General features: G+C 37.0%; 1 protein-coding gene and 1 pseudogene across 1 annotated transcript in view; one reads left to right on the top strand and one right to left on the bottom strand.

Annotated features, from left to right (window-relative positions):
- PDE11A (phosphodiesterase 11A) overlaps positions 1-12,827 on the bottom strand; it is a 270,293-nt gene that overhangs the window by 216,136 nt on the left and 41,330 nt on the right. The window lies entirely within an intron of this gene.
- Positions 8,299-8,770, top strand: LOC102436409 (annotated as a pseudogene).

Genomic DNA, 12,827 nt, shown 5'->3' with positions numbered 1-12,827 from the left:
ATAAAGCTTTCCATGGTACCTCATCCTCCCGTGGGGGCCTCAGGACATTCTCTTCCCCGCAGCACGCCAAGAACTCCCCTATTCTAAGGAGCACCATTAGTGAAATATTTACATTTCAACTGCATTTTCCTTATCCCTAAGTGGGGACAAAGGTACACCAAACTGAGCCGTCACATAAAATAAAGATGCGACATACGAAGGTGTCTAATACACTGGACAGCGTCATAAATGTAAGTTTCATGTCCCTACACTGAAGTTATTTTTTTCACACCAGAAATAAATAAATGTTTTGTTAAACTGCTAGGTGAATAGAAAATAGACTGTAGTCTCTAGAATTTGTTTGGAAACAAATTTTCTATGTGTAGTTATTGCCTTAGAAAGATGGGGTTTATTCTCTTCTTATGGATCTTCAGAAGAAATTTCTCTGCTTTAATTTTTATTATTCATTAAAAGTTTTTAGTTTTTGCTTAATACTTTGTGATGTGGCAAAAAGAACTAGGCCGTGTTCTTTACTAGCTTTTTAATGGCTCTAGAAAATTCCCACAGAGATGTCTTTCTTAAGTTATGCTTTCTCTTCCATTGTCACAGTTCATCCATTAAAAGCTGACCAGCTGTGTAAATTAATGTCAGAAGAACAACTTCAGAAATAATTTCTAGTGAGTTAAACATGAAACGTCACTGAGTGCCACCAGTGCCACACACCAAATCTTGTAGAGCAATGTTTTCTCATTTCTTCCAAGTTTTCTGAGGAACTTCATTTTAAAGCTCTAACTAATGACAGCAATCCAGGTCTGGAGCCATAAGCAAAACATTCACCTTTAGCCTTCTGTAATTATCCCAAGAATTTGAGAATGTCACCTATACCAGAATGAGCCTTCAGGAGTCACCTCCCAGTGCCTCTGTAGTGAGCATACCTGGTAGCGAGCATACATAAGGAACTCTTGGGTTGACCCTCTTAAACTTCTCAAAGAAGGAGTTTCTTCTATGTAAAGGAGTGTGTGCTATCGTGATCCGTCGTGGGACTTCAGTGGTTTCCCTAAGTTTAATATTGTGAGATCCTATAAACAAAATGTATCCATCATGTTCCTGCTTTCTAAACAATGTAGATTTAAAGCATCCCTCTCTAGCATTATACTTCCTAATCGAAGAGCCAGGCTAGCTTTCCGGGTATGCAACCCGTGCAATCACACAGCAAGATTTAATGCTGCAAGTCAAAAGGACAAGCTCAGCCATGGTCCACAGACAGCAGCTGTGGAAAGTCTGTTCCTGCGATAAGTGTACGAGCCACGAGATGTACATTGAAATTAGTGCCTCTGAACCTTCTTGGGTCTTCTGTAGCTCCATGATTTTCTCCTTGCTTAGAACTAACCAGAGTCATCCAGACGCACCGAGGTTAGGGTATCACGTCTGCTTGCAAAATTTCAGTCTGATATCTCAGAAAGGACAGCAACTAGGCCTGACTGCTGAACTTTGGAGAACTCAGAGTCTGATCCAGTTGTTTCGCACAGCATCCTGTTAAGTGATCCTCAATACCAGTCATACAGTCTAAAGCAATCGATAGCCCGAGTGCCTCTGTTACGTCAGAAAATACATAAAACTGACAATGTGAGCAATTCGCTCTGCTTCAAGAAAGATAAGCAACTCACTAGAGATGTGGAATGCTGTTTCCTAAAGCAATATCAATTCTTGGTGTGGTTATAAGGAAAAGCTATTAGTCATAGCACAAAATGAATGAAGTTCAAAGAAATATTCTTCCCAGGGCTAAATCTTTCTATCACACCCCTAGGGAAGCTACAAACGTGAAAGGAAATAAAGGCTCATTTCCTGTGCAAAACAGAGGACATTGCTTTCTGTGAATTCCTTTATGTACAAACTAGGGATTTATGCCACTTATCGAAGGGAAAAATGGATCCACTAATTGATAAGCTGGGATCAAAATCCTAAGTTATATGTATGCATTGGCAAGGTTCTTCGTTAATAGGTGACGCATTTCCCCACCTTGAGAGAGAACAATTTTCGTGGTTGGCAAGTCAAAAACTGTTTTTTTGTCTCCTTGAATGGTGTTATTCATCCAGTGCATTCTCAGTGAGTCACTCCCCTCACCTGAAATTCCTTCTACCAGACACTTAGGAGCATCTATCTAAACACCAGGGGTGTCTCATTTGTGGAATATAATGAACAACATAAACTGATGAACAAAAATAGATCCAGAGACACAGAATCATCGAACAGACCATCAAATCTCAGAGGGAAGGCAGGGGAGAGGGGGTGGGGTGGGGGTGGGGCAGGGTAGATAAGAGATCAACCAAAGAACTTGTATGCATATAAGCATAACCAATGAACACAGACTATAACAGGGTTGGGGGAGGGAGCGGTGAAGGTCAGGGCTGGGGGATGGGGGCAGGCTGGGAGAGGACAACAGGGAGAAAAGGAAACATATGTAATACTTTCAACAGTAAAGAATTTAAATAAATACCAGAATTGCCCTCCAACCCCTCCCTGAGTCAGAAAGATGGGGCAAATCAATGGCATAATAGGTCAAGACTGACTGTAGAGTCAGAGATTGGCATCACATCCTAGTAACCTGAAGTCTACATCATCTGGCCATGAAATGTTTATTCATATCCCCACATTTTCCATCAGCTGTCTCATATTCTTTAAGGAACAAAATGGAGAGGGAAAGAAGAATGGAGGAAGAAAGAGATACAACCTAAAACACACATTACTAGTTTCAGCTTTATACACACACACACACACACACACACACACACACACACCAGATAGTGAGCAAACCTGACGTTCTCTCTCTAGTGAACCTCACTCCAGCACCAATTGAGATCAGTAGGGATGGGGGTGGAGTAAGGGTTAACCTAGTACAAACTACATATGGTTAGTAAGCATGCACTCATCGCAGAAGGAAACATGAATTACTAGTATTCTAATCGAATAACTGCTTAGTCAATAAAAATTCGCTTATACCTTGAATTTTCTGTATCTCAGATTGCAATTCAACCTTTAATGTCACAATAATGGCACGCACTTACTTTTGCCTTTTAAATATGTGGTTGATCAATAACAGAACTTACGGTTTTAACGTTAACATGTTATAGTAGTAAATTTTCAGCGTTACAAGTTCCTGGAGGTATAGTTTGAAAAAATATTTAAAATGCAATCTAGTTTCATATTTTGAAGTGAAAATACATGTACTGATTTTCATAAAACACCTGCAGAAAGAATCAGACAGGGCTCTTGCTGGTTCTCATGAGGGCAAGAGTTTTTAAATGCTGCAAAAGTTTGTCTAAAGGAAGAACATTATCTTCTTCCTATAGGTTTCCTGAGTTTATCTTTTAATTGAGTATGTACTGGGGGGGGGGGGCATTTGGGCCATAATAAAATCTCTTATTCTCAGATTCCAACTGTACAGAAGACCCTCATTAAATTTCTAACTCTTCTCTAAATAACACATTTACAGTTACAGAAAAATTCATTTACAATAATGCTTTTGGGAGAGTAACAATAACCCTTTGGAGGCTTCCCGATGATAATAGACAAAACAACATTTTACTGCTTTTTTCCTCTAAAATAAATGCCTAACATAATGTTAATAAAATATAGTAGAGTTAAAAATAGCATGTGAAGAGCTATGGCTCAATATCATTTATCAAGTGCTAACTGAACCCAGCAATATATCAAAACAATAATACACTACCAAACAGAATTCATGCTAGAAATAAGAGCAATACAAACCCAAAGTTAAAAAGTTCCAAAGAGTATATAAATTAATAAAGTGGAAAGTAAACATTGCTCAGAATTAGGATGGGGTTAAGGATGGAATACGATTCAAGGGAGTCTGTTAACTTTAATTTCTATGGGCTTTAAAATGCCTGCATCAAAAACACTTGAATCAAAGACAGATGATAAAGAGAAGTTACTAAAATATTTCTACCATTCATACTATCTACTTCTCCAGTAAATATCTGCCTTCTACTTTCTCTTAACCTATTTCCACCAACATTTCTATTTCTTATGGTTCTTAAGAGTACATTCCATATAGAGTTTTGTTCCAATGGTTCATTTTATTCTTAAATACACTGTGTTAACTATTTGGCCAGAAATCAATGATCAGCAGTAGACAGTTATATAATTCTTGAGCCAAGCAGGCTACTTATTTACATAACAATTTTTGACTTAATATAACCTTGATCTATCCAATATCCAAACATCAGCTTGAGTCAGAATTCTGCCAGCCTAGAGTCTCATCTTAGCATTTTGACATTATTCCAGCATAACTGAAATTGTAATAGAACATGACAATGTGTACTTTACTTCAATGATGGCTGGAGATCAGAGGTTCCTTTTTTATCTTTTTTTTTATTCTCAACTCTTATGGCTGAAAAAAATAATATAGACTCTTTATAAATTCCTTTTATGGTGGAAGAAGAAACATTGTAGGCTCCAACACCTGTGAGCAGACAGGCAACACTGACAAATTGCTTCTGGAGAACCTCCTCAACCAGAATTTTCCTACCCATAAAATGGGATATCATGTGGTGTTGCCCACCAAAGAAACAGAGTTGAACAGGACCACCACTGTTGTCTGAGCCTCTTTCCATGGGTAGCCAAAAATTCAAATTGTAAGGAGGGTCCAGGAACATCAGAGCTTAAAGACACAGATCCAACTCTCAGTTCTGTAGTTTTCTAATTGTGTAACTTGGAGCAAATCATTTAAAATCTCAAGAACTATTGTTTTTCTCTAAAAAGAGAACTTGAGCAAAACAATTTCTGACATATTCTTGCTTTCTATGATTGTCATACATTCAGAGCAGATGGTTCTTAACAATTTTCATGAGGATTTGTAAAATAAGTTTCTTATATCACTCTCATCTCTTTAACAAGCTTATTGAGCATCAAATCATGGAAAACTGTGATTTCATTGTTATAATCTTCCATTTTTCTGATTGGTTAGCTGTACTTTCTGGCATATTAAATGACATCACTTCTACAATTAAGTCAATGAATACGCTTTGCTTTGAGCTTTCTTCTAGGGAGTGAGAATAGTCAATGCATAAAACGACAAGCCAAGCAGAAGGAGAGAAAATAACATTGACCTCCCAATTCCACTCTTAATTTCCTGGTAGACAAGACAGACTGTGGTTACCTCATCTATAAAAAAAAATTTAACAACTGTCTTACCTATCTCATAAGAATATTGAGAGAATCATATGCGTTATTATCTGTGTGAAGATTAAAGGCTCCACCAATGGTAAATTTTGTGGTTATTATAATGATTGATGCTTCCAATAGCTTCAAAGATAATAAATGCAACAAGCTGTATACCTGACATGTATTCTACCATCTTCCAGTTGACTGTCTTTCTAAATATAGCACCAGACCCACAGGTCTATCAGTGGGTGGAGCCTTTAGTTTCCAGAATAAGTGCAATGCAAACATTTTACATCATTGAATCATGAAGGGCAGAGAGTATTTTTCCAAAGTATTTTTCTGGGAATAATTATGAAGGATCATCTTCCGGGTGAATAGCTATGACCTTATACTTCCAGGACAAATAGAACTGTGTTTTATATACTGGTCCTACTGAAGATGTAATTTCAAGGACAATGACTTATTACTCTGTGCATGGCAGGGGGAACAATAACCCTTGCTTAACCCAATGATCTGTGCATAATCTTCCCCCTGGCAACAATTTGAAGACAAGAAAGAAAGAAGCAGTTTGGTTTCCAGTTTTCCTTTACTTAAGAAACCTGTGCTGCAGGCCAGAAGTTTGCCATAATTTGCACAGTTTTGTTGTTTCTAAACAGACGTGTTCTTTAGAGCATAATGCAATGAAAACACTCATGGCAACAAGCCACAAGCATCAGAATCAAATCTTAACACTAAGGGCCTTCTGAATCTAGAGCAAAATGAATTTCCTTTCAATCTCAAAAAGATAGCAATTCCCATCACTCTGTCTCAGAATTTAAAGGACCAGGAAGAGCAGAACTTCCATTAGGTCCCATGACTATCATGAAGGTATCCTGTCAGCAGCGAAACTGAGATTTAAAATAGAGTCAAACCCTGAAAAGGAGCAATGGCCATTCAAAGGTTTATCCAAGGATTGTAATTCTCTGTGTTCATGACAGGGGAGCATAATTCATGGCTTAATTTGAAATCTCATCCTGGGTTTTAAAAGAGAAAGCTGGACAAAATACCTAGAACAGGTGTCAGTTACATTAAACCACAAGTACCACTGAGAAATCAGAACAAACAGAATTGATGTCAGTATTAAATGATCTGAAAAATTAATCAGAAACATGTTTTAGTGACAAAAAGAAAACATATGTATAGAGTTTTTTCATTGTTTGTTGTTTTGGGGGTGTTTTTTTTTGTTAATTCTCACCCGAGGATAACATCGATTGGTTGCCTCTCACATGTGCCCTCACTAACTCAGGTAAGTGCCCTTGACTGGGAATAGAACCTGCAACCCTTCAGTATGTGGGCCGACACTCAAACCACTGAGCAACATCAGCCAGGGCAGATATGTATAGGTTTTTGAAATTAAGTACATCAAATAATCAAGCACTGAACATGGACTAAGATGTCCCTGAAGCTACGGTGGACATAATTACTCACTGCTATCAAACACTGAGTGGCACCTTTAAAGAAACAGTATTGATTTCCCAGTCACTTATTATGTACTATAGACAGCAATTCTTCCAAAACACTGAACATGCTTTTCAAACAGACAAAGCATGTTCTGGCCCTCTGATGGTGTCAATTAATTCCAGGGAGGAATCATTTTTAATTCTCTCTAGTGAGAGAGTTCCGTTATTGCATTTCAGTTTCATTTAAAACCCCTTTTCAAGAACTGTGTCTAATGGACCTTCAGAGCATCTCTGGGCAGCTCTAACTTACATAACCTCATTTTTCAAAACTGTTCATTACTTTCTCCTCCTCTTAACATGCTCTCGCTCCAGCTCGGGGCCTCCCCTGGGGGACTTGGCTGCCTGCTTTGGTAATACAGTAGTGCCTGCCTTTGAGACTTTTTCCCATTTCTAAATGGAGTGTGCAGAATATGAGGGGGGTGGGGGCAATGCTCCTTAACGTTGTTGATTGGCAATGAAATCAGAATCTGCCAGTGAAAATAGCCTACAATCATATCTAGCCAGGATATTATCCAGGGCGCATGTGGGAGACATAAAAGGAGCTAATGGAAAATGACAAAAAGAAAGGGTTTTATTTCTGCGTCCAATACAGAAAAGAGGAAAAGGACAAAATAAATATTCAAGTATATCTTTAAAGTCAATACACTGTTAAAAACAAGAATTACGAAGTATGCTACCAAGTCATCTTACATTCTATTTGAAATTTTCCAACAAGGAATTTAATGTGGCTTCATTTAAACAGCATACTTCATAATTTTGCTAAACAGAGACTAAAACCCTCTAAGTAGGCTGCAGGGTCATTTACACTGGAACACCCCGCTTCTCTGCTCAGTGAAACTGAACACTATTTGCAAATTCTGACTCGAGGCACAACTTTTTAAAGCAAAATAAAATTACTGTTACACCAATTCTCATACACCGTGTTTTAATACAAATATGTATTGAAAACCATAAATATAAAATAGTTTGTCATTTGACAGTGAAACCACCCAAATGAAATAAGAGAAAAATATTATCTAACTTCATAGTTGTATGTATACAAAGTCATCATTATTTTTTAATAATTCCTAACTAAAACTAAAAGAGCCTGTTAGTTTTTCTATCTTTCTCCTATGCATAAAGCTTAAACTTGGTTACAAATACTTATGACATATTGAAAAGCCAATGTAATTTAGAAATAATGTTTCACTCAGTCACACAATCTTTCCCCCAAATTATTAAATATTTAGAATCTCAGATTATATTTAATCATCGATGCATGTGCATCAGGTACAGCACAATCTATGTATGCATGAATCCCTGACTTGAAGATGGCACACAGGAAGGACTGAACACCCACCAAGCATTTCCATATGCCATGAGGAGATGGAGAAGCAGAGACAATACCCAGCTCGGCCACATACAAGCCAAGTGATCTGTCCACATTCTTCAAACCTCTCCCATTCCATGTTCCCATGCATAAAATGAGAGTGATAACAATTAGCCACAAGGTTGTCGAGGATTAAATGAGATAATGTACACCAAGCATGTCAAACTCAAAGGCTAACACGGGCCCAATAAACGAGGCATGTGGCCCGTGAGTTGGACATGCTTGATGTACACAAAGCACCTCACTTAATAAATGGTTTCGACTGGCCGTGCGTCCCAGCAGCCTCCCAGCAGCTGACGATCCTGCCGCGCCTCCCGCCAAGACCTCACCAAAATGCCGTCTCAAATGGAACACACCATGGAAACCATGATGTTCACGTTTCATACGTTTGCTGGGGATAAAGGCTACTTAACAAAGGAGGACCTAAGAGTACTCATGGAAAAGGAGTTCCCTGGATTTTGGGAAAATCAAAAAGACCCTCTGGCTGTAGACAAAATAATGAAGGACCAGGACCAGTGCCGAGACGGCAGAGTTGGCTTCCAGAGCTTCTTTTCGCTAATCGCTGGGCTCACCATCGCCTGCAATGACTATTTCGTAGTACACATGAAGCAGAAGGGACAGAAGTGAGCAGTTACTTTGCCCTGATAAGAGTTCTCCCAATGGGTCCCTTAAGGAATATGTGCCCCACAGCTTCCCCCTGTATAAGAATTTCATGAGCAGATTGGGACCCTTAAAAAAATGTACAAATAAAATCCCACCCCCATTGAACAAGAGAAAGAAAAGCCAATAAAGCCAGATAAGCTTTTGATTTTTATATTGCTTGTATCCTCCTGCCCCCCCCAATAAACAAGTTTTTTTTTAGTTCCTAATAAATAAATAAATAAATAAATAAATAGTTTCTGTTCTTTTCTTGTTTAAGAAGAAAAATAGACATCAAGAAATACTGCATGCTCTTTTGATGTCCATAATTTTCTTTAAGCTCATTAGCAACGATTATGTGAAATTTTGTGTGTATGTAGAGGGAGTCGGTTTAATATGCCATTGAGGAGCAGACAGTTGCCCCCAGGGGTAATTAGAAGCCCGACTCCAAATGTGGCATCACAGTGCTGCAGAGATCTTCACTTGCCATCAATAGTGTGGGGCTTTGCCGATGTTAGCAATGCACTTTCACTGGTGGAATTAGTAGCTTGTGGAATTAAACAGCACAGCAGATATCCGATATGGACTGTAGTTAGTGGTATGCAGGATATGTGTATCCGCAGTAATTTTAGAGACACTCCCCCAAACCTTGCATTAGTAAGGCACAAAAATCTAGCAAGTTCCAAATATATACCCTAGAGATGGACCTTGCGGCTGTCCAATCCTGCCATAAGGTCAAAAATTATGGTTACCGGATGCCCACCACAAGAACAAAGAAATTCTGCTTCTGAAATATTGAGGGATGTTTAGATCATCTAAAACAAAGAGAGCTTAGACTTCAAGAAGCTTACTGGACAGCCTCTGAACTATTTGATCCAATGTCCCGATAAATTTGATCCAACGTTCCAATACATTTTTGTTCAAATAAATGTCTTTATATGCAGCAGAATTTGGTTTGAAACCTGCTTTCATTAAAACCAAACAGGAAAGTAGTCAATTCCCATGTACTATAAACTATTTCAAACTTTTTGGAAGCTATTATAATGTACCTAAGAGCTATTATGAACAGTCTAGTAGTTATGCGTAAACAAATTGGCTTAGGTCAGTTTGCTAACCTTCTTTTCTAGTTAAAAAATATATTAACTTAGACCAATAGTTAATTAAATCCTATGAAATGCATGGACACACAGAATAACTTTAAAAAGTGGAAATAACGTAAAATCAGAAATCTAATAAAAGTGATAATATTCAAGCCCTAGTCGGTTTTGCTCAGTGGATAGAGCATCGGCCCTCAACTGAAGGGTCCCGGAAGGGTCCCGGGTTCGATTCCGGTCAAGGGCACATACTTCAGTTATAGGCTCGATCCCTGGCCCTGTGGGAGGCAACCAATCCATGTGTCTCTCTCACATCGATGTTTCTCTCTCTGTGTCTCTCCCCCTCTTCCACTTTCTCTAAAAATCAAGGATTAACAAAAAATAAAATAAATGATAATGTTCAGGCTGGTAAGGGTTTAATGAGTTGATATACTGCTATTATCATTATAGAGTAATACAATTTTCTGAAGAGATAATGGATGAAATTTATCAAGAGCCTTAAAAATAATTGTTTCACCAATAAGCACATGAAAAGATGCTCAACATCATAAGCCACTAGGATAAGGCACTGTGGTTTTGATAAACCACAATGAAAAATCACTTCATACCTACTAGGATGACTGTAATAAAAAAGACAGATATAAGTATTAGCAAAGATGTGGAGGAACTGGAACACTCATACATTGCTAGTAGAGTAAAACAGGGCAGCCATTTTCAGTTCCTCAAAAGGTTAAACATTAGAGTTACCATATGACTCAGCAATTCTACTCCTTGGTATATATACAAAAACAATTTTTTTAAATATGTTCACATAAAAACTTATATGTGAATGTTCATAGCAGCATAATTCATAAATAGTCAAGAAGTGGAAACAAGGCAAATGTTCATCATTAATGATTAGATAAATAAAATGTGATAGATCCATATCATGAAATATTTGGCCATAAAAGGAAATGAGGTAATACTGATACATGCCGCAATGTGGATGAATCTTGAAAACGTTATGTTAACTGAAAAAAAGCCAGTTATAAAGAACCACATATTGTATGATTCTAATTATATGAATTGCCCATAGATTAATCCATAGAGGGTAGACTGAGAGATCTGGGTGCAAATGGAGAGTTACTGCTAATAGGCATGGGGTTTCTTTGGGGTGATTAAATGTTCTAAAATTGAGTGTGGTGATGGTTATACATCTCTACAAATATACTGAAAACGATTATACTGTATACTTTAAATGCGTGAATTGTATGGTATGTGAAATATTTGTCAATAAGGCTGTTATAAAAAGTTAACTTTCAAACTCTTTGACCCAGTAATACTAAACATCAGTTTGAACCATCGGAAATTACCAATATTTTTGGCCTACCAAACAGCAATTCAATATAGCTATCTTAAAGATGTTGTCCAAGATTTATTTATAAAGAATTTCATTCATTATAATTTTATAACATGATTTTTGGAAATAACCTAAAAACTAAGGAATAAAATAAATAAACTATTACATAATTACATGATAAATATAATATAAACATATAAATTGCATCCTTGAAGAATTGTTTAAAGCATGATAAAATACTACGTGTACTACCTGTTGCAAATTATGGAAATATATCTTTATTTATAGGTAAAAATAAATAAAGATAAAGAAATACACCAAAAAAACTAACAGCATTATCTCTGAAAGTTAAGGTTGTGGGTGATTTTAGTTTTTGCAAATTTTTTATAAGCTTGTATTACTTTGATAATTAGAAAATAATCTTATAATAAAGGAAAGGAAAATAAACCAAGAAAGACAGAGATGCCCAACTCAAAGATAGCCAAGTATACTTGGAATTCTACTAAATTTCACTTTTAATAAAAAATAATTTTATTTAAGTTTTCAAAATGCCAATTCAAGTATTTCAGCATTCTAAGTTAAAAAGAAGCAACACTAAACTAGTTATTCAAAAAAGACAGTTCTCAGTCTTAATTTGAAATCTCCAGTAAACAAAAATCTTCAACACCCTGTTCTAGTTCTTCAATAATAATTCTTTCTGCCAACAAGTGCTTATTTATTTCCAAGCTGTGATTGCAGATCATTCTTCCTTGCCCAAGCCCTGTACAAGTCAGAGATAGAATTTATAAGACAGTTCTTTGGTCATTTTTGCATTTTTAGAAGTGGCTTGACTAAAAGTTTATTTCATTTTCTGCCAACAATTAAAAACCATGGGTGTAATGGCCCCTGAATGTCAGAATGCACCAAACTCCTCTCAGCCCCTGGCCTTTCCCTCCCAGAAACCCCTGTATCCTGTTGGTCCAGCACTGAGTAAGCCTGGAGGTCTTAACTTCCCTGGTTCAGATGATAGTTAATTGACATTGTGATTGCAGCTTAATACTCCTGAGATGGTGCAGCAAAAAGATATTTGATGTAAACATAACAAAAAGACAACACTTTTTTGTACTTCAAGTTTAGCGCTTAGGACAGGAAGCACACCTTATGTGAACAGCTGGAGTTTAGAGGAAGAAAGAGACTCAGTTGAAGAGTTCGTCAATTTATCATAGTTATTTGAGAGAGAGCTTTGGAGCAAATCTTGCTCTCTAATAAAAGATCCTATTCTACCTCGAACCCTTTTGATATTACCTAGACTTAATTAGGCACAATAACATGAATAAAAGCTACAGAAAAAAATGATGGATTATCTAAATTTTTTAAATTATATAGCGAATCACTACTTGAAGTTATGTTATTTACTTATACATTTACTTTGTTTATTGTCTGTCTTCACCGCAAGAATGTAAACTCTGAGAGAGCAGGAATTTTTGTCTGTCTTATTCATCAGCTTAACCCCAGTACTTGGAAAAGTACCTCAAACAAAGTAGTGCCTACTAGGTAGAAACTCAATAAGCAGTGAATGAGTGCATGGTTTTTCCACATAACAAAACACTATTCAGCCATTTAAAATGATGTTTGTATCCATGGTCACTCAAAATCTTCCCCATTTTTCATTGCAACAGTTATAGTCCTATAACTAATCAAGTTCATTAGTTCATGGTCCTGCTATTTCATGATCCTGCTAAATG

This window comes from Myotis lucifugus, unplaced genomic scaffold (genome assembly GCF_000147115.1).
Source record: "Myotis lucifugus unplaced genomic scaffold, Myoluc2.0 scaffold_5, whole genome shotgun sequence".
NCBI classification, from domain to species: domain Eukaryota; kingdom Metazoa; phylum Chordata; class Mammalia; order Chiroptera; family Vespertilionidae; genus Myotis; species Myotis lucifugus.
Note: the sequence above shows the minus strand (reverse complement) of the source record. Positions and strands in the feature narration are given on the sequence as shown.